This window comes from Macrotis lagotis, chromosome 6, assembly GCF_037893015.1.
Source record: "Macrotis lagotis isolate mMagLag1 chromosome 6, bilby.v1.9.chrom.fasta, whole genome shotgun sequence".
NCBI lineage: Eukaryota > Metazoa > Chordata > Mammalia > Peramelemorphia > Peramelidae > Macrotis > Macrotis lagotis.
The window spans coordinates 220036199-220061764 of NC_133663.1; the positions used below are offsets into that span (position 1 = coordinate 220036199).

At 37.1% G+C, this 25566-nt stretch overlaps 1 protein-coding gene across 9 annotated transcripts in view; it reads left to right on the forward strand.

Moving 5' to 3' along the window:
• Positions 1–2166: 2166 nt before the first annotated feature.
• ADGRG2 (adhesion G protein-coupled receptor G2) overlaps positions 2167–25566 on the forward strand; it is a 163333-nt gene continuing 139933 nt past the window's right edge. For 4 of the 9 annotated variants that reach the window (XM_074192313.1, XM_074192321.1, XM_074192314.1 and 1 more), the window contains exon 1: positions 2168–2524. The gene's annotated coding sequence lies outside the window, so the exon portion shown is untranslated. Of the gene's footprint in view, positions 2525–25566 lie in introns of all 9 variants that reach the window. The other 5 variants (XM_074192317.1, XM_074192320.1, XM_074192319.1 and 2 more) reach the window with 2 other exon arrangements.

Sequence of the window (25566 nt, forward strand, 5' to 3'; positions counted from 1 at the left end):
CTATCCACAGCCCTCTCCATAACTTTATGTATGATTTTGGATAGGCTATTTTATCCCAGCCTCTCTTAATTCTTTCATCAAAGAGTAGGTCTGAAAATATTTTCCATTGACTTATCTAACTCGAATATTTAGAAAATCAAATAAAATGATATTTTCAAAACACATTTAATTTTTCATGCAAAATGTAAATCAAGAATATATTATGGTTTATTGAATTAGTAAATTTACAAAGATATATCTAAATAGCCTAATTATGGCTGATGTAATATAAAAAAGAATTCTTTTTTTCTTTAGGTTTTTTGCAAGGCAATGGGGTTAAGTGGCTTGCCCAAGGCCACACAGATAAGTCATTATTAAGTGTCTGAGGCTAGATTTGAACTCAGGTACTCCTGACTCCAGGGCCAGTGTATCCACTGCACCACCTAGCTGCCCCTAAAAAAGAATTCTTAATGGATTTGGAATCAATTCATTAAGGCAGTATTGTATGGTGGATAAAGTGTTGAACTTGGAATCAAATTTATTTAGTATCTGTGTAGCACTGAGCAGGTAATTTAACCTCTCAGTCTAAGTTTCCTGATCTTTATAATAAGAATAATAATAGCACTTATCTGTTGTGAGAATCAAACTATATAAAATATATATGAATGTGTATATATAGGTATACATATATGTGTGTGTTTGTGGTTATTGTTTAGTGGTGTCCGGATTCTCCATGACCTCATTTAAGGTTTGCTTGGAAAAGGTACTAGAACAGTTTGCCATTTTCCCTTCTCCATCTCATTTAATAGATGAGAAAACTGAAGTAAACACAGTGAAGTGATATACCCAGGATCACGCAACTAAGTGAGATTGTGAGATTGGATTTGAACTGAGGACTTCCTGACTCCAGGGATGACAACCTTATTTGCTGCACCACTACATACATATGTGCATATATATATATGTGTGTGTGTGTGTGTGTGTGTGTGTGTGTGTGTGTGTGTGTGTATTTGTATGTATGTGTCTATATATATATATATATATATATAGTACTGACAGTTCACTGTATATGGATTAAACCTTTTGCCAAGCTCTCTCTCTCTCTCTCTCTCTCTCTCTCTCTCTCTCTCTCTCTTTATGTATGTGTGTGTGTGTGTCCTCTCTCTCTCTCTTTCCTGAATTTCCCTTTTTTTCATCTTTAAGAACAATGGAAAATCTCTATGCCCTTCCCCATAAAGCTCAACTGATTAAGAATCAATAATTTCTAGACTTGCTAACCTGAGCAAGCATCCATACTGTGATTGTTTTTTCTTAAATGGCTTACCTTTGACTTTTGGTTTCAAACTAGTTTAACCTGGGTAAGATAGAGAAAAGGTTGTAAAGTTCATGGAGTCCAAGGCAAACCTGTCGTGTTTCTATACCTCTAAGATCATTACCTATAAATAGAAAAAACTAGATAGGTATTTTATACCTACATGACTTAGCAAGGAAGGAGATTCTGAAGATGAGAAAAGGGAATGTAGAGATGGCAAAAAGAATCTTACAGAATCCCTTATCTAGAATTTTCCCATGAAAACAGGAAGCTGGGAGTGGGGTTGGGTGTGGGAGAGGGGACTATAAGCTGGAAAAGTCCACAGATTTCAAAGAATCTGGTATTTTTTATTCCTTTTATTTCATGATTCCTTCTCCTCTTCCCTTCTAACTCCCCAACACTATAAGACTAGTTAAGAAGTCAAAGGGAAAAGCAATGACTGTATCAAGAGACCTGGGGTTCTAGTACTTATATATAAGAGAACTTCTCAGTTGCCATTTCTACCTCAGTTTCCTGACTTTTAAGAAAATGGAAATCTTGTAAAGACATGCCGCATCCGCCTCATTGGTTTGTTAATGTGAGAAACAAATAGAGGAAATCGGTTGGTAAAACGTACAAGAGCTATATAAATTATTGTTTGAATTTTCTACAACACAAATTTCGAGACCTGAGTTTAGTCATGCAGAACTTGGGTGTGGAGATCTGCCAAGTACATTCGGGGGTTCCTTAGGATAGCCCAAATCCCTGGAAATAACTGACGCCAAAGGAATCCTCTTCGGCTGAGCTCCTGAAGGGTTGGAGCAGGTATTTGGATGCGAGGGAGACGTCCGCGGACAAAGCGGATCCGTCTGGGCCCTGGGCACCAGCGGCGGGAGGGTGTGAGCCTCTGAGGGATTCCTACTGCCAGACTGTCGAAGAATAATGCTGCAGATGTTCAGTCGCAGCTCCACCAGCCCCAGCTGAGGTTTTCCTGAGGCTTCTTCCTCTCACAGAGCTTCCTCTGGGGCTGCCTCCCTGGCTCACACGCCGCCTTCTCTCCTCCTCCCCCTCTCTCGCCACTCTCCCTCACCCCCTGCCCTCTCAGTGGAGCCTCTGCTAACCACCGCCCGCAGCTACTGCTGAAGGGACGAGTCACGCCGCGCTCTGAAGCCGGAGGGAGGCTGCGAGAAGGGAGCGAGAGAAGGGCAGACCAGCTTCTTCCGGGCGGCGGGAACCTGGCAGGAGCTGATCCAGGTAAGGCAAAGGCAAGGAAACCGAAGGGAGACCGGTGGAGGGAGGTCCACTTGGAAGGGGAAAGACAAAGATCAGAGAACATTACGGGCAGCGATGAAGAGGGAGAGCTTTGGAAGGAAGGATAAAAAGTGCTAGCGAGACAAGTAAACGAAGAGAGGTGATTGGATATAAGTGGATGGATGGATGGATGCATGGATGGATAACAAGATCTAGACTGAGACTGGGCAATGGGGATGGGTGTGGGGAGACAGGCCAGCGGAAACGGACCTCCTTGTTTTCTTGGGAGCGGCATCTGGACTTCTGTCTGGGCCGAGGATCATGCTGGGGCGGGAGGGGGGGAGCTCCTTCGCCTTCTTGCGGCAGCCTCCTGGGTCGTCTCCCCTCCCAAATAAAGAGAGCCAGGGCTCAGAGCGGGGAGGCTCCCGGAGGTGCTGCTGGACTTCGGAAACAAGTTTTAGTGAAGCTTCCGGCATACACCCTGGAGAAGTGGGGAAAGTTCCAGTCCAGCTGTGGAAGGAAGGAACAAGTTGCTTGGAAACACGCTTAGGAGGTTTCCTGCTTGAGATTTCCTTGAGATTTCTGGAAGGAAAAAGAAAGGGGCCTCAGAGAGAGAGAGAGAGAGAGAGAGAGAGAGAGAGAGAGAGAGAGAGAGAGAGAGAGAGAGAGAGAGAACTTTTCGAAACTTAAAATAAAATAGTATGTACTTTAAAAAAAAAGCTTTATTTCGAAGAAAGGAAACTGTTTGAAATACTTTTTGATCCACACTTAGTCCACGTTGGCAAACAGCAAGATTGGGACACTGCAGTTTAGATGTAAGCTTGGGTTCAATTTAGGGGGACTCTGTCTCTTGAGGACATAGCCTTACCCTAGATAGTGTGAATGTCACATTCAAGCTCTGTCTCGCTTCCGTTGTAGGTTTTTCTTTTAAAGGCCAGGACAAAAGGCTCCCTAGCAGAAGTGAAATAACAGGTGGAAGCATCTATTCTCCACAGTGAGAGACTGATATGTGAGACAGGTAGAAGAACCCAAATCTGTAGAGGCAAAATGGAAAAGAACTAGTATTTGAGGTCTGAGCAGTTGATTGTGTCTCTAACTTGAATTTCTTGCAGAGGAGAAAAGAACACTTAGCAGTAAATGAGGTTGTGGTGTATGTAGTGTTTTGGAATAAACAAGACATCTTAAGATGCTTGTGGGAAAATATCTTCAAATTTGTAATGAAGTGTGCTTGAGAGTGATGACAACAAGATTTTTAAAAGACGTAGAAAAAGTAAATCAATTGGAGCAACTGACAGTTCCTTTGTCCTAAAAACCCCGGTATTTTTCTTAATAGTTAATTTATTACTTTGTAGTTATTATAGACAGTAATGGAGGACTTTACCTTTGTTAACTGAAGAAAATGCATGGATTGAAGACTGGTAGCCTATTTGACTTTCTTTCCTAAGTTCTCTCTGTAGATATGAGTTTTTCAATTTGTTATTATTATGATGATAATGTTTCATTAGTTTTGTTGTGGGGAGTTCCAATAATGTATTTTGTTGGCACTGCAAATATTTTACAGGTAAAAGTTTAAAGTTTATATGGAATTAGAAGTTCTAAATAGTAAAGTAATATTTCCTGACATTTTATTATAGAAAGAACATCTGCAAATGAAAGTAAGAAGAAACAGATTTTTAGCTATAGGTATGGGCTTTTTGGAGCCAACCTGTATAGTAAAATAATCAAATAACTGACAATCAGGAGATAGTTCAAATCCTGGGTCTGCTGTGGTTGGCTGCAACCTTGGGCAAATCAAATGAAATCAACTAATATTTGTTACCACTTTAACTATGTGCCTGGAAGAAATAAAGACAGATTTTCACTTTAATTTTAATGGGGAAAGACAACACATAAAGGAAGATAAAAATAAAAAAGGAGAAGAAAGAGAAGATATTCAGAAAGAGTCAAGGTAGAGAAAGTGCTCAGAGCCAGGCATTCAGCCTGGAGACAATGAAGACATGGGTTTACCAGGCCCTTTCCATATGCAGGTTCTGAGAGAATGAGCCAATTAGAGGAAGTGACTATGAAGGAAGAGGATACTTCCAGGGTAAGATGTCCAGGAGTGGAGTGAACTTCCAGAGTGAGAAAGTTTCTATGGTATAATAGAGAATGAAGAGTGCAGTCTGGAAAGGAATGAAAACCATTTAAGCTCTTTGCACTTCTGTTTTCTCAACTCTAAAATGATACTAAAAATACTGTGATGAGGTTTTGGATGGATATGGTAAAGTGCCATATAAATTTGAGATCTCTTTATTTATTGAGCGAATTACAAATTGAATTGTAGAAGCAGTCAGTTCAGATCTTGCATGATTTTACACAGTTTTTACACAGAGAATGGAAAGCCTTAAAAAGAAAGAGAGAAATCCCTTAGTACTTGAGAAATATTGTCTTACATATCCTGCAGGTGATGCCAAAACTGATTAGGTTCCTTTTGACTTTTACCATACTATTATTGCAAGGTTACATTGAAATAGACAATAGAACAATGAGCATTTTAGCTCCAAAATAATTTCACAGTCAATAAAACAAATATTTAAAAGTGTATTTTCTTCAGAAAACAAAATTTTGAGGGAAATATTGAAAAGGAAATCATCATTTGAGCTTTAATAATAGGGATTATTTTGGTGTCTTTGCAAGAGAAACTGGGAAAGTGAACTTCACAGGTTTTTTTGGCAAAAGGGGACTCTATTAATTCTTCCCCCCCCCCACCCAGAATTGTTATGTGCCTTTGGGGAATTTTAAATTGAGTCAATTTCAAGCAAGTATATAAAAAGATTTCAAGGCTTATGTGACTTCAATTGTTGTAGTCACTTGGTAAATAAGGTATATTGAATATTTTCATTGGTTCCTTCACTATGCAAATGAAACTTACAAATATATATTTTCCATTTTGCTTTCTGAGAGATTTGCTTCTCTTCAAACAATGAATTCAAGTAGAGAACACAATTCCTTACATTGAAATGAATATATTGAAAATGAGGAGAAATAGATGGAAGACCAGAAGTCAGTCTTTCATACAAATGTAGTTGAGGAGTCATATAAATATGTGTTTAAATACCATCTGAGAGAGTTTATTCTATCTGGAGGTCTCAAAGTCAATCTAGTTTCTTTGATGATGACAATCAGTCAATAAACACCTATTAAATACACCTAATAAATACTTAGTATCTATCAGACTCTGTTCTGAGTGCTGGGAATACAAAGGAAGGCCAAAAAAAAGGTTCCTATTTTGAAGGAGCCCTCAGTCAGAGGGCAGAGAATGGGGAAGAACAGCATGAAAACGATGTGCAAACAGGGAAGGCAGTAACCCTAAGAGGGTTAAGTAGCATTGTCAGTAAAATTAAGTAGATAAGGCAATACAACATTAAGGTTTTCCATAGATAAGGAGATTTTTAGCTGGGACTTGAAAGAAGCCAGGAAAACTGAAAGAAAGAAGTGTGTGTGGGGGTTTCCAGGCAGTAAAAATATTCAAATTTGGAGGAGGTATCAAGCAGGAAGAAGTAAGGAATAAGTAGGAAGGAGCTAAGTTATTTAAAGGTTTTGAATATCAAAAAGATTTTTTTTTTATTTCATTTGTCCTGGAGGTGATGGGAAGGCACTGGAGTCTATTTGAATAAGGAAGTGATGTCAGATCTGTGCTTTTAGAAAGATCAATTTCACAGTCAAGAGAAGCCTGGATTGGAATGGGGAGAGATTTAAACAGATTCATTATTTAGGTCATCAGAACTACATTTGCATCTTCATTATAGGATAACCTTCAAGCAGTATTCTGAAGGATTATTTTATTGATGAAATTGTCTTATAAAGAGGTCCTTTTGGTATTTCAATAACTAGATCTTTGAATTAGTTCCAAGGCAAATGCATTTTGTATATAGATTCTATTATGTAGCAGGATTTTGGAGGGGAGAACAATACTCAAGTATTGCGATTGGTAGATTGAAAAATATATTTCATATATTTCATTTACTAAAATAGTACCCCGAAAATCAACATCTAAAATATGCTAGCATTTACATAGTGCTTCAAAATTTACAAAGCACTTTGCAAATATTTTCTTATTTGATCTTCACAATGATCCTGGTTACAAATGTAGAAAATGAGGCAAGAAGTAGATAAGTAACTTGTATCAAAACCAGTAAATATCTGAGGTCACATTTGACCTCTAGACTTTCCAGCTCTAGGTGGCCCAGAACTCTATCTATAAAAACAACTAGCTACCCTTTTTTAAGACTGATCTTGTAATTTCTTTGGTATAGAAAATATACAATGATAAAATTTTATTTGCCAAAACAAATCAGCTTCTGCTCTGAAACTCTCAGAGTTACCTGTGGTACTAAATGGCTAAGTGACTTAACCAGGTTAATATAGTCAGGCTATGAGAGACTAGATTTAAACCCAGGTCTTCTAGACTCTGAAGTCATCTCTCTATCTACTACTCTATTTTGTTTTTCAAAGCATAGCTATGCAAATAAATCTATGCTAGAATCTAGAGGAAAACATTGGGTCCTAGGGAAAATATAATATAGATCATCATCATCTCTTCTCTCCATTCCCAATTTATAATTCCACTTATATTTTTGTGTAGAATTCTTGACTGTGTTTCTCTTTTTTAAGGAGCTTATTTTATTAAACATTTTATTGTTACTTTGTAATATTACAATTAAGTTTGGTTATATATATATAATATATATATATATATATATATATATATACCTTTTTAACAGAGAAAAACAGTTAAGCAAAAAACTCTAAATAATTAATTACATCTAATAATGAATAAAAATAATACTCAAATTTATGTTCCCCACTAAAGACTGCCCTTGGTTTTTCATTTCTTCAAAATTCACTTCATTCTAGTCATTTTTCACTTATATTGTTACATTGTTATTCTCAATGTATATATTGTTATCTTACATCTGTTAATTTCTTAACTGTATCAGTTCATACAAATGTTCCCACATTTCTTGGAATTCCACATATTTCTTGTTTTTTTATTACTCAAGAATATTCCATTATATGGGTTTTTAGTTATTTCTGAAACAACAATTACCCACTACCCTAACCTTCCCCCCCCCCCCCCCCACTGGTTCTTTGCTGCCACAAAGTACTACTATAAATATTTGGTTATATATATATTGGATTTTTACTTCTGCCTTTGACTCCCTTGGGTTAGATTCTCAATAATGGAATCTCCAAATCAAAGGGTAGAGACAATTCATAGTTATTTTTCTTGGAAATTTCCAAATTAATATAGAAAATAGTTAGACTTAGAATGTATTCAAATCAGTAAGTCAATCAACACAAATTTATTAAATGATTCTGCTAGGTATTGTGTATATTGAAAAGTACAAAATATAGTTCCAGCCCTCCTGAAACTTAAAATATGTGTAGCTCTTTTAACATAATGACTTTGAGAATAGTAGAAGTAGCTGATACAAACGATCAACAAGCATTGATTTTTACCATGTGCTGAAAATTCATTTAGCTAGGAGGAGAAAATGATCGGCTTAATTTCCTAATCTAGAGAATTCTGAGACTGAAATTAGAATGTCATGTTTTAACTCTTAACATCTAGAAGTATTTGTACTTGGATTGGAGAATTTGCCTTTTCCACCATGAAAAGGAGCTGGGGGGAGAGAATTTGAATGAAAATATAATAAAATTTATTTAAAAATAAAATACAGAAAATATAAACATTTTTAAAAGTAGAGGAGAAAGATCCCTTATACTGCTTTAGCATCTAAATCCAGAAGGATATTTGTCTAATGGTGGTTTATTAAGAGAAATCAGCTCCATAACACATCAGTCTTAATTATTCATGGTACAATCACAAATAAGTCTTAACTCATCGCTTAGCTACAATTTAACAAATACAATATTAAACTTCTGTGTATAAAGAACTGTTAGATGCAGAAAACACTTAATTGTATGTATGTGGGCACATATGTATATCCATACACACAAATACACATACATATTTAAATGCATATTTACAGTGAGAAGTATGCATCATGGTAGAGTTTATGCTTTGTGCTTTGTACATACTTCAGTGAAGTTTACAGATGTGTAACTCTGGAATACTGTGTACATTTCTTCTATTCTCTCATTAATGTGAAGAAACAAAGACCAAAAGAAAAGAAAAGAAAAGAATCCCTGATTTTAAGAAACAAATTATAGACTTGTAGAGAAAGAAGTTAGTAAAAACTCTCTGTATTATGTAAGCATATTGGGGTACAAGTTGATTATAAATGCTTGAAGCCTATTCTAAACTATTATTAAATTATTAAAACTTAAAAATTCACTAATTCTTTTGAGACACAGCATACTACATTTATAATTCTTGGGAAATTTAACCTTAGCAATATGTCCAGGTGTTTTGAAATTAAGAATGCAAATATACTCATAAAAATAAATTATCCACTTTTACTGACATATTAGGCAATATTCAGGCTATCTTCTCCCAAAACAGTCTTAGTGCATTTAAAATGCTTTAATAGCTTAAACTGCACTAAGAATTTTTTGGACAACCCACATATCAAAGATAATCTTACATGAAGGCTTTCTTCATGTACCTGTGAAATTTTAGAATTTATACTAGTTTTCAGTGTGTGTGTGTGTGTGTGTGTGTGTGTGTGTGTGTACATGCACAAATATTGTAGTTGTATATGTATATATGTGCAAGCATATGTATATATACTAATGCTCTGTATGTATAGGATATCCCAAAAGTCTTTGTGTATTTAAGCTATTAAAGCTTAGTACATTGGCTGACACAGTAAGTGATAATAATGTTTATTCACTGAAGTCCTTTAAAATTTGTAGCAGAAAGAAGAAAATTAAGTTATCTAATTAAATAATTAACTTTCTTAAGTATCTAAATGCATGTGTCTTATGCTTAGAAACACCAAGAGTCCAATGGATAGATTTCCTCCATGATGTTCTACCATTGTCAGTTCATTCCTTTCTGTTAAATTGTTATGTATTAACCCCACCCTCAGCTGCCCCTTGAAAAACCTAAGGGAAAGCAGAGATTCTAGAACAGGGACTCTTTATCTTTTTTTATGTTATGGACCCCTCTGATAAGGCTAGTAACCTATGGACACTTGAATAAAAATATTCTGAGTAATATTTTTAAATATTTAAAATAAAATACATAGGACTACAAAGGAAAATAATTCTATTGACATATACTTATCAATAAAAAAATGTTTGCAGACCCCAGGATATGAACTTTGTTTTAGAGTCAGAGATTATTGCTTTTGTTCACTTGTGTTTGATTCTTTGTGATTCCATTTGGGGTTTGCTTGGCAAAGATAATGGAGCAGTTTGCCATTTCCTTCTATTAATTTATAGATAAGGAATCTGAAGCAAACAGGGTTAAGAGACTTGCCTAGGATCATATAGATGGCAGGTGACTGAGGATGGATTTGTACTCTAGAGAGATGAGTCTTCCTGATTGCAGACTTTAGTTCTTGAAGAAGATCATGTCATCAGGGAGGTGATGGATGCCATGACAAGCATGTAAATCAGATTTGAATGAGGGTTGCTGTGCTAAGCCATCAGCCTCACTTTCTCCTCCAGAGCCATCTGGATCCAGTAGTCAGATATGAATCAGGATGACTGGAGATGGCAATGGATGCAAGGTAATCAGGGTTAAGTGACCTGCCCAAGGTCATGAAGTTAGTAAGTGGCAAGTGACTGAGTCTGGGTTCAAACTCAAGTCCTCCTGACTCCAAGACCAATATCCACTTTGCCACTGCTCCCACCACCTTAAGGACCTGAGCTTAAATCCCAGTGCTCAAAGTACCTTTCAGATCAAGACCAGTGAATAAAGTTCCTACCATCCTGTGCTGAAAGACATATTAAGATGATAGGGTACAGAAGACAGTATGCTGACCTTGGAGTGACAGAACCTAAATTAAATTGAAGTAGAATGAGGTAGACTCTAAATTAAAATCCAAGCTATGCTACTTACTGTGTGACCTTGAGAAAGTCATTAACTCTTCTGGGATTCAGTTTCCTCACCCATAAAATGAAGGGGGGGGAATGGACAAAGATGACATTCTCATGGGGTGAGAATAAAATAAAGAATGTATATGTTAGTGTGTGTGTATTTATATATGTGTATGTGCTTATTAATATATGTATATTTTGTGTTATATCATCAATTATTACTTTTTCTAGAATTATGTTTATCGATTATTTATGTTTCCAGAAAGTAAATTCCCTCTTTGAAATGTAAGCCTGCCTGTATATAAATTTTTTTTATTTTCCAATTTTTTTATTCTCATTTCGTACAAATGTTTTTTTTACATTAATAAAATATACTTGTTTACAAGTAAACAAAATACCCCTCCCCTTGGGCGAAAAAGTAAAGGGGAGAGAAAAAAAATTAAAATTAAAAAAATAATAATAGTAATAATTGTAGGTATGGCCAGGTGGCGCAATGGATGAAGCACCAGCCCTGGAGCCACTAGCACCCGAGACCATATCCAGCCTCGTAAACCCAATAATCACCCAGCCATGTGACATGCAAGCCACCCGATCCCCATTGCCCTGCAAAAACCAAAAAGAAGAAAGAAAAAAAAAGACCCAAAATAAAATAACATAGTAATAATAGTAGGGGTGGCTGGGTGGCAGACAGAGCATTGGCCCTTGAGCCAGGAGCACCTGGGTCCGAATCCGGCCTCAGACACCCAAAGATCATTCTGCTATGTGGCTCCAGGCAGGCCACCCAGCCCCACTTGCCCTGCACCCTCTCCCAAATAATAATAACAAAAAATGTGCTTCAGTCTTTGTTTCAACACCATCAACTCTGTCGTGAGTGGATCACATTCTTTATGATAAGTCCATCACAAAAGTTACTTCCATATTTTTCCAACATTGCCATTGCTGATCGCAACTTCCTCCTTTCTTATTTCTCCACTACCATGTACTATATTTTCTCTCTCCTTTCACTCTGACTCTGCTGTAGGGTCGCTGAGTGGCACAGCAGACAGATCCCTGGTCCTGGGGCTAAGAAGCCCGGAGCCCCCATACCACCCCTTAGGCCCAGAATCCACCTGGCCCTATGGTCCTGGGCAGGCCATACAATCCTAGCCCCTTGCAAGAAGTAAAAAAGAAAATGTGTTATATCTGAACACTGTCCCCCCATGGTTCATCCTCTCCTCCTTTATTCACATCCCCACCCCTTCCCCCTGCTCCCCCCTCCTTCTTACTCCAGATGTCTATACCCCATTGAGTATATTTGTGGTTTCCTCTCCTAGCCATCTCTGATGAGAGCAAAGGTTCCTTCATTCCCCCTTGCCTCCCCCCTTCCATATCATTGCAATAGCTCATTGTAATAAAAAAAATCTTATTATGTGAAATATCTTGGACTATTCCCCCTCTCCTTTTTCTTTCTCCCTTTCCATTTCCCTTTTTTTCCCTATTGGCTCCATTTTTACACCATATTTTATCTTCAAATTCAACTTTCTCCTGTGCTTCAATTATAAAAGCTCCCCCTACCTGCTCTATTAACTGAGATGGTTCATATGAATATTATCAGTATCATTTTTCTATACATGCAGTTCATCCTCATTAAGTCCCTCATATTTCCCCCCTCTCCTCCAATCTCCATGCTTCACCTGAGTGAGCTTCACCCTGTATCTGAAGATCAAACCTTCTGTTCAGCTCTGGCCATTCCAAAAGGAACCTTTGAAATTCCCCTGGTTCATTGAAAGTCCATCTTTTTCCCTGGAAGAGGACATTCAGCCTTGCTGGGTAGTTCATTCTTGGCTGCATTCTAAGCTCTTTTGCCTTCCGGTATATTGTATTCCAAGCCCTACGAGCTTCCAAAGTAACTGCTGCTAAGTCCTGTGTGATCCTGACTGCAGCTCCACGATATTTGAACTGTGTCCTTCTGGCTGCTTGTAATATTTTCTCTTTAACTTGGGAGTTCTGGAACTTGTCTCAGTGTGTGAGGTTCTGTCCTCCCTCCTGGTCTGTGAATGAACATAAGCGCCCCCCTCTGCCACGGGGCCGAGGTGGGGGAGCCCTGTTGTTCTATGGGGGGGCCCTAGACTGGGATCAGGATCTGAATGTGGTCAGAGCCCCAGAGTCCTGTTCCAGAGGCAGAGGACAGAGTTTGGCAGTCTCTCTCTCTCTTCACTCCCCTCCCTCAGCTCAATGGGCTCATGCCCTGGGGGCTCCTGCTTACTGGCTCCTCTTGCTTCTGTTTCCTGGATTTGGGCTCCCGAAAGACCAAGCTGCTGGCTGTGTGCCCTGAGGGCTGGGCTCCACGTGCTCATGCTCACTCTAGCAGAGGTCCCCTGCTGTTCCCCCACTTTGTGCAGGTGCTTCCCGGGGTGCAGCTCAGGAGACTCCCCCACTGCTGTGAGCCTCAGCTCCCAGTGCCCCTGGGGCTGCCTCCGGGAGGCTGAAGTTCTTTGGCTCTGGTGGGCCACCCCTCTGGCGGGCCACCCCTCTGACCCCGGGGAGCAGAGCCTTTCTGCTCTTTTCCAGGTTACCTTGAGTAGGAGAACTGCCTCACTGGGTCCCTTTGTGGGTTCTGTCTCGAAAGTTTAGTTAGAGTCCTTAGTTTATGAGTTTTTATCAGAGAGCTCCTAAAGACTCGATCCCTTCATGTCCCCATCTTGGCTCTGCCCCCCCCCCCCCGTATATAAATTTTTGAACCCAGTTTAGGATAATGTGAGTAAAATATCTGGACCATGGAAGGGAATTTTTTAAAGGAATTAAATTACTTGGTGTTAATGGATAATTAGGACTGGAAATGTTTATGTATGCCTAAGGTAAAAGAGGAAGGGAGAGTGGGAGGTGGGGCTCATATGGCATCTAGTCACTAGAATGAGAAAGAAAGCCCTAGGCCATTAAGGTTTCTATGCTCCTGAAGTACTGGCCACTTCTGCAAAGAGTAAGGTATAGGGACCAAACCCAGAAATCTAGCTACTGGGTTCAGGAAGCATAGCCCAGGGTAAGGCTACCATTAAGTGAATGGGGCCTGTAGTTCTTAGTTGCTAGAGTGTCACAGAGAGTCTGTCCCAAGATGGTGATATCTATACTCTAAATTTTAGCATCCCGGAGCAAAGCTCAAGCTGCCTCAAAATTATGGCTGTGTATAAGAAAACCTTTATTCTTGATCCAGGAATTTTCTTTGTTTTCTGAACCATATTTCTTTTGTGTTCAGCAGGTGAGCACAAGAGAGAAAATTCAGAAATTTTGCATTTGATTATGTCTGTATCATTCAGTTGATATTTATTACTACTAATCAAAAATAGTGAATTCTTTCCATTTTTCCCATCCTAAATAATAATAGCCTATGAAAGTAGGCAAGTGACATTTTTTGTATACTTTTAGAGTCTACCTCATTCTATATCACATTTATCCTGGAAGGAGAGGTGCTAATCATAGTATCATTAAATTTTACTTTTCCCAAAGTCCTCAGGCTAGTGAAATTGGTGTTTCTTGTGTCATGTGACAACTGATGTTATCACTCTGAGGGTATCCTGTCAAATGTAGTCTCTCTAGGAAGGAGAACTAGGGGCAGGATGCTTCTGGTTACTTGGTCAGATTGGCTGGCTGTTCATTATGCAAAATATCTGAATGAAAAGTTTCCTTTTTTGTTTTTCCTAGGAAGCTATCTTGTACTTGTTGAATTGGATTAAAGTCTGAAAAGTAGTCAAATGCAGATTAGATTGAAATAAAGCACTTTGTTTAAAAATGTTTTATAGCAAAGCTATTTATATATATATATTTCCACATGTTATTTATATGAACAGTACTTTGTCCCTTCAAATATACTGGATTTTTTCTATCTGAAACTACTTTTTGAGTACTTTCTCTGCCCTCAGTCCATGTAATCCTCACCTTCATAAGTCATTCTTCCAATCTGGCTATCTCATAATTCTCTGTTGTCTTTTCAACATCCTTGTCAATTTGCCTTTCTTGAAATACCTTGATTGATGGCAAACTCACCTATCAGTTTCAGTCCATTTCAGCTCTAATTGCTTTTGAAATCATCCCTATTTTTTAGCATCGAGTTTATTGATTGGCTCTTCATTTACTTAATAATCATCAATATACTTAACAACAGTTATCATGTCTTCTGAAGTTATCTCTTCTCTAAACTAAATATCCCTAGGCTCTTCAATTGATACTTTAATATGTTTGGGGGTACCCTCATATTTTCTGAATGTTATTTTTTTCATTGAACCTGATTACATTAGATTACCTATATAGAAATTTATTTTTCTGATGCTGAAGGGGAATTGCTTTATAACTTACTATCTTAGAGAATTTATAGGAACCATTCATAGACTTTCCTGTGACCTTACATGCTGTAGCCAAACTTAAATCCAATTCTTCTCACTGTGAAGATACCCTCAATGCACCAAACCCATACTGCCTTTCTAGATAAATGTGGTGCCTTACTAAAATGTGCCAAAATCATATAGAGTCTGAATATAATCCTAAGGAGCAAAATTAGGTAGTTTTAATATGTCATTTAAAATATATTTTTAGTTTACATAGTTCTACTTTCTTTTTCTCTTTGTTTTCTCTTTCAGCTATTTCTAGTTTCTGTTTTCTATTTCAGTTCTTCTAAATATGATCAAAATAACCAAATTCAATCATTTGGGTGGGCAAAGAAAATACTATTACACACACATACATGTATAACATTCACTTTTGAGATTTTATTCATAAGTTTTGAATCACTTATTTCAAAATGAATATTAGACAAACTTATTTTGCACAAGATTTTATGTCCATACTGATTTATTCCATTGCCAGCATCTTATATCAAAGTGTTATTTTTAAAGTTTCTCATGAGTTAGCTTGCTATTTTTTTCCCACTTTGAACACATGGAAATATTTATTTTGAAAGAAAAACAAAACCTTGGAACTGTGTGTTTTGCAAATAGAAGAAAAGTCTTTAAATAGCAAGAAACTTAAAGCTTTCTAATTTTTTTTTAAAAAAGCATCCACCAAAAAAGTGGAGTGTTATTTCTTTTGTTATAATTACAGACAAGGGGCTAGATTGGAACTGATGATGCTTCTCTTTTGAGCTGGGCTGAGATAATTTATTTCATGTAATAAATTCAAAATTATTTGTCAAAGTGGAGAAAGAAACATGGCGTGAAAATGTGGGCAACACAAGAATAAATTCCAACTGGTTTATGTAATAAGACATGCTTTCAGCTATGGGATTATTCTCATTTGGATGAGAATTATGCTTAGACTGTAGAAGTTCCCTAGTCCAGCCCTATCGTTTTACAGATGAGAAAAACAATCCCTAGTGTCACACAGGTAGTAGAATAGGTTAAGAACTGAAGGATCCAGGTCTCCTGGCTCTTAGTTTATAGTTTCCAAAGTCCTCAGGCTAGTGAAATTGATGTTTCTTGTGTCACATGACTACTGATGTTATAGCTCTGAGGGTGTCCTGTCAAATGTGGTCTCTCAAGGAAGGAGAGAGCTAGGGGCAAAATGCTTCTGGTTACTTGATCAGATTGGCTGTTCATTATGCAAAATATCCGAATGAAAAGTTTCCTTTTTTGTTTTCCTAGGAAGTTATTTTGTACTTGTTGAATTGGATTAAAGTCTGAAAAGTAGTCAAACTCAGATTAGATTGAAATAAAGCACTTTGTTTAAAAATGTTTTATAGCAAAGCTATTTACATATATTCCCATGTGTTATTTATATGACAAATACTTTGTCCCTTCAAATACACTGGATTTTTTCTATCTGAAACTACTATTTGAGTACTTTCTCTGCCCTCAGTCCATGTAATCCTCACCTTCATAAATCATTCTTCCAATCTGGCTATCTCATAGTTCTTTGAACCTTTCTATGTACTTATACTATACTAACATATATTTATATTAACCTTATTTTATCTCCCCTGCTAGATAAGAATGTGAGGGTAGGGACTGCACCTCACTCACTTTACTATCCCCTAATAGGTCATACAGTACTATGTTTAATAATTGCTTGTGGTATTTTATTAAGTTAATTTGAAAGAAGGGAAAAGTCCTTATAATAGTTTGCTATCTGTACTGCAGGCAGAACAGGAGATATGGGTTGAATTCTTCTCTTTTCTTTACTTCTTAATCTTCCTAAAACTCAGTCCATTTCTAAACATCCACATGAAGAAAAGGTAGGGGAATGGAGGGGAGGGTGGAGAAGAGGGGAGAAAGGAGAGGAGGGGAATAGGAAATCTGGAAGGAGGACAAAAGTGGAAGATGTATATCTCTTTATTTCATCCCCAACTTCTACCCACTAGGAATATGGTTTCTAGTAAAATTTCATTTCAGCAAAAAAAAGTTGCATACAATGATTTTCACAATTAAAGGATGTATAAATGTATACAGCATTAAACAATTAGAAACTCAGAAATATCCCAGGGAAGGAGGTCATTTCTTCAGACTCTTTTCCCAGGGAAGGGCTCAGGATGTGTAATACCTCTTCTTTATCAGACTCCTCAAAAGAGTTTGTTCTGATGGTACATATGACCCCAATACAGGACTCTGATTCATTCACAAAGTAAGCCATCCTTTTAATCATTATCCCAGTTCATTCATGTGTTCATACTCCAGTTAAAACTCACCACAGTGCTCACCTTTGTCTACTTAAAATAAGGATCTCTCCATTGGGGGGGGGGGCGCCTCGATGTGGTTAACTATAGACCAAGCTTAAATGTCTCATGGGATTGTCGATCTAGAGCCAGAAGCTGCATCAGAGGTCGTCTAGGTCACCTATTTCAATTGTAGATGAGGAAACTGAGACCCAGGGAGGAGGTTAAGAGACTTTTCCAATATCACAGAGTTGTGTCAGGAATAGGAGAGTTAGAGAAATATACGGGTAATCTAGCTTCCCTCCCCCTTTGTCACAGCAACTGGTGGTGTGCTTCACAGCAATTTCCCCCATCTCTCTTTCTCCTCCCTAATCCAAAATGTTCTTAAATTTTGACTAATTGCATCTTTAAGTCTTCTGTTGGTGGAAGAATTCTAGGACAGTTGGATCAGGTTCACAGATTCTCTATTCCATTACTTGTTCTATTTATTAATGACCTCAGATTTCTCTTGTGTATATGTTTAAATGTATGCATGTATGAATATGAGTGTACGTGTATATGCATACATAAGTACAGATAAGTTTGGAGCAGCTAGGTGATGCAGTGTATAGAGTGCTGAGCCTGGAGTCAGTAATACTCATTTTTTCTGAGTTCAAATCTGACTTCAGACACTTACTAGCTGTGTGACCCTGGTCAAGTCACTTCACCCTGATTGCCTCAGTTTCCTCATCTGTAAAATGAACTGGGGAAGAAAATGGCAAACCACTCCATTATCATGACCAAAAGGGGTGATGAAGAGTCAGATGTGATTGGACAACATGTGTATGTATGTATGTGTTTACATTGAATAAACATGTACATATATTTTATATATGCATATACATATACAATTTTTTTTCATATTAACACCCCCATTTGAATGGGAACCCCTTGAGAAGAGAAATTACCTTTGCATTTCTTAGCATGCTAAGGAGCATAGGAGGTGTTTAGAAACTGCTTTTTCACTGACTACAGGGAAGAAGAAATAGAAGATTGCAGATTTCTATGTGCCAGACCCACTTTTTCCAAGTTCTTGCTTACAATGATCCACAATGTCTGTTTTCCCTACATTTTGATTTTCATAAGGAGAGCTGGGATCCATTCCCTGGCACTCTGCCCTGTTTTCCCCCATAAAGTCAGCATCATCATCTCAGGTTCCCCTTCAGTATGGGCTACCCACCTGACTAAACGTGAGGACTCTGAAAGGGAATTTTTCATTTTTCTATTGTTTGTTTGGAGGCCCTTGGAGATTTCAAGAATAGGGAGGGAGCATATTCTGCTTTTGTCCTCAGTCGGGCTGGTCTTCAGGAAATATCTAAATGTCAAACAAACCAGAGTATATAGCTAAATAGTTACTTAGCTGTGAATTCAAATAGAAGTCAGCCTCTTTTATGGACCAAAGAGCTGCCTATCAGTGATCTAGGTGAATGAAATTCCATGGAGAACCTTGCATTGCCTTAAAGTTTTGAACCTTTGGTTAAAATTAAAACATTCATTGTAAAGCTAACATGTATGTTTTATTCACATCTTTATGGAAAAGAATTTAGCAGATCTTTTTCCTGACATGTTTTTTTTTTAAGTTTTTGCAAGGCAATGGGGTTAAGTGGCTTGCCCAAGGCCACAGGGCTAGGTAATTATTAAGTGTCTGAGGTCGGATTTGAACTCAGGTACTCCTGACTCCAAGGCCAGTGCTCTATCCACTGCACCACCTAGCCACCCCTGACTTATGTTTTTGCTGTATTTTTTTCCAAGAATAGAACATGAGGGGTCTGGACTCCTGAAAATAATGGGAAATGGTGATTTTTTTTGTATAGAAATGACCAGGAAAGGTATAAAACTAAATTTTATCTACTTCATGTTTTGCCAAGTCATCTCCAGTCTTTGCTAAAGAGCAGCATAGAAAGGTGGAGAGATCACTGACTTTGGAATCAAAAAGCATAGATTAGAATCTTGGTGCTAGCTAACATTTATATGATATTAGGCAAGTCTCTTTTTTAACTTGGAAGTAAGAGGACATGGATTCGTATTCAGCTCTGACACAACCTGTATGACCTTTGTCAATTTAGTCAACATCTCTGGGGCTCCTTTTACTCATCTGTCAAATGGGGGGATTAGACACAGAACTCACTGTGACCCCTTCTAGCTCTAAATTTTATTGTCTTAAAAGTCCCAATTAAACTTCTTTTTCAAACGAATTCTTTTAACCTTGTTTTCTTCTGTCTTTGTTTCAAAAGACCTGGAATTTTAAGACTGGCATTTAGATAAACATAAAATTAATCTTTTTTTTTTTAACATTTAAAATGCAAGCTGAATTATATGTGACTTTAGACTAGTCACTTATATTCTCTGGGTTGATTAGTGATCTCTAAGATTTTCTTCAGGTTTTTGGTATACTCTTTCTCCCTTCCTTTCTCTGTTCTTTTGCCTTCTCTTCTTTCCTCCTTCCTTCCTTTCTTTCCTTCTTTCTTTCAATCTTTCTTTCTTCCTTCCTCCTCTCATTTTCCTTTTTCTTTTCCTCTTCCTCCATTTCTTTCTTTCTGCTTTTCTTTCTCTCTTTCTGTCTTTCTATCTTTCTATCTTCTTTCCCTTTCTCCTTCTTTCTTTCCCCCCTTTTCACTCCTTCTTCCTCTCTCCCTCCCTTTCCTCTTGCTCTTTTCCTTTCTTTCCTTCAAAATTACTAGATCATCAACATAATAATTTCTCTTCATAGGAAATTTTGGTTTTGATTTGATTTGAGATCCAATAAAAGCCCTGGTGAGAGGGATCATGATATAGTATAGGGGTTCTTAACCTGGGGTCTTCTAATAATTATTTGCTAACATTATTCTGAGAAAGGTTCTATAACCTTCACCAAACTGTGAAAGGGGTTCATGACACCAAAAACATTAAGAATCTCTGAAGCAAAGGCCAAAGAACCAGCCTCAGGCAGGAAGACCCAAACTAAGCCTTTGACACATATTGTGTTGCTTTTGCTGTTCAGTTATTTTTCAGTCATATACAACATATACAACAGTAACTGAGGTCTATGAGATCAAGTGAATTTCCCACATACTATTAATAAGTGCATGAGTCAGAATTTGAACAGCTCTTCAAAATTTAGCTTCAACACTCTAATCTTTTTGCCATGCTACCTATAGTAATGAAAAGTAGATGGTGAAATGTTCCAATTGTTCGATGCATTTGTATCATGGAGTTGTGATCAAGTTCCCTTCCAGCTCTCTCAAAATCTATTTTTTTCTAAAGTGAACCTAACAATCAACTTATTTAACCCAATGCAGGGTTAATGACTGTTCATATCTCCATTCTTCTCAATCAACATTTTATCCTAACTTCCCTGGAAGCATGAGAAAAAATGTAGTTTGGGAGCTGGAGGCTGAAGAATATTTGTAAATCCGTGCTTTGTTTGAGCTAATAGTGTTTTGTATCTGTGAACATCAAGTGTTTGAGGTAAGTGTACTATGGTCAAATGATTTTGACTCTCTCATTTGACAGTTACACAAAGCATAGTATTATGCAAGGGATACCTTTTTCAATTCTTAGCTATAGGAAAAACTATTTATTCAGAGCAATCTTAAGCAGATTGAAATAAACTGAATCTAAATCAAAGACTACAACTAATTGTACCCTGTTATTGAAGCCACAGATATTTTTATTTTTTCTTTAATTGAAAATTTAACTTTTAAAACACATCATGCTTGCATCATGCATACACCCCCAGCAATGTTGCACAAAATCTAATGTTCTAGTCCAAACCAGAATTGAAAACAGAGTGAAAACTATCAAAGGAAGATGAGGGGTCTTCTTCAAAGGAATAATGTCCACATTCTTTGATATTGTAGAAACAATATTGTTTTGTTTGCAAAAACAAATAGTTAAAATAGCTTCTAATTGACTGGGATGACCTTCTCTTCTCCCTGGTTCCCATCCTGAGCCCAACCTCTTGGTCTTGGCAGCCAAGGCCTCATACTAATGTCCTGGGAAGTGTGTGTGTGTGGGGGCTGCTGTCTTTAACTGAGTCTGCTTCTTTTAGGTATATTTTTGGTACTAACTTAGGGTGTAAAAATTGTAGACAAATCTGTATTAACTAAATGAACTAATTTGACCTAAAATGATGCTCATCTCTGGGCCAGAACTGAGCCAGTGTATCAGTGAGGGTGCAAGACCCTGGTTTTCACCCATATGGGTCTCAAAGTTCAGTTTTTAAAAGCTCCAGGACTTTCAGATATCAATAATTCATAAAATAGATATTTATCAGGGTCATGGTAAGCCTTTGCAACTTTTTTACAATATAAAAATAGTCAAAATGTGTCTATTTGCACTTGATATTGGTATTGCTGAAAAAGAATTGACTTCTTCTGTGAAGGGCTGTCTGTGCACATAGCAGGTACTCAAAAAAGGCTTGACTTGTGCGCCTGACTGAACTTCTGTATAGTTCAGGACCTGATTCCAACAGACCCAGTCTTATTTTTTCTGGGAGTTGGGCACAAATCTTGTTCAGCCTGGGATGGAATATTTTTTTCTTAGCTGTTGAGGTTGTGAGTTACCAGAAGTACTTTTTGAGTGCTTTGGGAGCCTCATAAAATCATTGAGGTGGCAGATACAGGATAGTTTTTCATGAGTCAAGGACAGATTTTTCATTATTGTTTTGTTTTGCTTTTTTTTTACCTCAAGTATTTATTGTGTTTGATTGTTTCCTAGATTGAAAGATTATATCTTGGTAAAGGGGTGGCTAGGTTGCGCAGTGTATAGAGTACCGGTCCTGGAATCAGGAGTATATGAGTTCAAATCCGGCCTCAGACACTTAATAATTACCTGACTGTATGGCCTTGGGTAAGCCACTTAACCCCCCCCCCCCAAAAAGATTACAAAGTTAATAAAAAATAGACCTCCATTCAAATCAAGGCCTTCTAACTCCAAAGGCAAGTCTCATCCTGTCTCTAGTTTTATGCTGTGGTTCTTAACACATATTCTAGGTTTATATGAAATAGAATAATTGAATGGTGTAAGAAAACGTATAAGAAAAAAATTATTTTAAAGAGATGGATTGGAAAAAATAATAATGTCCTTTGGAACTAAAAGGAAAAATCTAGACTCTAAGTTACAACATGAGAAATACTGTAGAAGAGAAAACCAGGAACTTTCTATTATACCTGAAAAGTGAATGAAAGAAAAACCATTACTGGAAAGACAACTTGTAGAACAAAGGCTTAACTCAGCACTATAGGTGAAAGTATGATTCATTACAACCATAATGGAAAGTCCTTTAGGACTATGTCCAAATGTCACTAAACTGTGACTCTTTGACCCAGGGATATCAGTGCTGTGTATACTCCAAAATGGATCTAAAAAAGAAGGAAACCACTATGTGTACAATAATATTTTTAATATAGTGCCTAGCACATTGTAACATAGCAGCAGTTTTTGGTTTAAAAGACATGGAAACAAAGCAATTGCTTACTGATTGAGGAATTGATGAGCAACTTATAATATGTGAATGTTTTGTAATATTATTGTTCTATAAGACATTGTTTATTGTTCAGTCATTTTTCAGTTGTGTTCAACTTTTTTGTTACCCCATTTGGGATTTTCTTGGCAAAAATATTGGCGTGAATTTCCATTTCTTTTCTCCAGTTCATTTTATAGATGTGAAAACTGAGGCAAACCGAGTTAAGTGACTTGCTTAGGTCACACAGTCAGTATCTGAGGCCAGATTTGAATTCATGTATATGAGCCTTCCTGGCCTGATGCTCTATCCATTAACACCCAGCTACCTTTGTTATAAAAAAATTACAAAAAAAAGGATTAGTTCAGAGATATCTGGGAAAATAAGTATGCAGAGTGAAATAAGTCAAACAAGAACTATTTATTTACTGACCACAACATTATAAAGAAAAACAACTTTGAAAGACTTCAGAACACAACATATTGACCAATCCCAACTCCAAAAAAGCTAAGGATGAGGCATGCCATCCACCTCTGGGGGCAGGAAGAGATGACAGACTACAGGTGCAAAATGAAATGTCCATTTCTACATATGACTATTAAAACATTCTGTTTATCCTTTTTTCTTTTAGGTTTTTTTTCCAAGGCAAATGGGGTTAAGTGGCTTGCCTAAGGTCACACAACTAGCCAATTATTAATCTAAGGCTGGATTTGAACTCTGGTACTCCTGAATCCAGGGCCGGTGCTCTATTCACTGCACCACCTAGCCGCCCCCATTCTGTTTATTCTTGACCATGTTTTTGTTACCAAAACGAATTTTTATGTGGATTTGGTTGGGGGAAGGGAAAGAAGAGGAGGAGTCCTGGTAGTCTTGTCAAGAAGGAAAAAAAGGAAAGATTTGAAAACAAAATAAAATTATTTAAAAAAAAAAACAGTGAGAAGTCCAGAGGACAATTCAGGGGAAGATATAGACAAATGGGGCAATGTTGGTTTCACTATTTTAAATTCAATGTATATGAAAAGGAACAAACTATGTGTAGTAGGAAAAAATTGCTTCTCCAAAAATTAGTTTTCAAAGTTTGCTTACAGTCCATCCAGTTGTATTGTTCATACTCTCTAGTTTCTAAGGTGCTTCACATATATTATACTGGAGTCTAACTGAATGATGACATACCCATTTTATTAACAGGAAATTTAAAAAAAGAACTGAAAAAAAAGCTGCATACAAAGTTCCTCTGCAAACTTTTTCCTAATCTTCTTTGCCAATTTTCTTCTGTTTTTGTGCTCTCTTCTCATAGGGACATGTATTCTCTCCCTACTCCCAGTGATCAAAATTTGCTCTTGGAAAAGGTTCTGATACATAGTAAATGATCAATAAATACTTGCTGAATCAAAATTATCATTTAAACCAAAGAACTATGTCTTCTAGAGGGTAGTGTAATGGAAAGTTCACTATACTTTCAAAAAATCTGGAACTTGGTTACAGCCCAGATCTGACTGAGGTAAGTCAACTTACCTCTCTGACCTCCAAAATAAGGCTGCTGAATCAATTAATGTCTAAGATCCTGTTAGAATCCAACGTTCTGATTTCTTTTTGTACTTTAAGTCAATGAATGAACTTCAAGAATGAATCACTTTGTACCCTATTAAAGGAATTTCAGCCCTCTACAAATAAGTGGGGGAAGATTTTGAGATAGAAAGAGATCTTTCCAGAAATCACATCATGTACATGTAGATAGAGTGATTTTTGTCAATGCCAAAATTAACTCTCGATTAAGGCACTCTACCATGACAGAAGCAGTCTCTTAAAAGATGAATCTTCCCTGTTTAAAACTGGGATGTGATTACTTTGAAGCTTTGTAAGAAAATGAAAAGGACTCATGGCTATGATTGGGCTGTAGATGCCAGACATGATTTCAGACATTATTTGGTAGGTAGCCTAACAGACCTGAACCGGATTTTCCATACTCCCCACCCAGGGAAACAAAAGGAGTCAATGTATTATTTGGAGCACAAGAGTGTGCAGCCTAATTAAATTATTGCTGACCATGTGGGTCATAGAGAGTCAACTGTATAAGAGTCAGACACCAAAGAACAAGAGAACAATTATGATAAATAGAAATGTGCAGGTTTTCTCTCTGTTTTCAATTTAGGCAGTTTTTTTTGTTTATCTGCTTTAATTTCCTCTATGAAATTTGATTGTGTGCCTCTAACTACCTTTTCCATTGCTCACTAACATGCTTTAATTCTTCTACTCTATGGGAAATGTTTATGTGTTTATTAATTACTATATATACTCTGTGGGGGGGTTGACTTCTAAAATGAATTTTCATTTCTTGTAACTTCCATTTATCTGTAACAAAGACATAATAATATGCACTGGTGACTATGACATCTACTAAAGAACTTACTATAAGTAAGAAAGTACATTCAAATCCTCTTGTATATTCTGAAGCAGGGAGGTCAAGGACATCTCCATCAGACATCTCTGAAAGCAGATTCACAAAGTCATGGATACTGCATAAGCAATCACTGGCCAGTCTCGTCATTTTGCAGGTCTGATGCCATCTAATCTTCCCAACCTCACTTTTGCTTGTTCCCTCTCCATATTATATATTCCAGACAACCTAGATAACCTACCACCTTCTAAACACGATTTTCATTCTCTCACTTCTGCATTCTACTCAAACTGTTGCCATTTTACCCATCCTTTAAGGTCCAGCCCTAGCAATAATGACTGATATTCCTATAGCACTGCAAGGTTTTAAAGAAGTTAACTTATTTGATTCTTTCAATATTGCTTTAATAATTTATAATACTATAATTCAATACTGATATATATATATATATATACATATATATGTGTATATATATATATACACACACACATAGGCACTATTAACTTAATTTTACATAGAAGGAAGCTGAGGTTTAGGTACAGAAAGCAGCCAGTCCT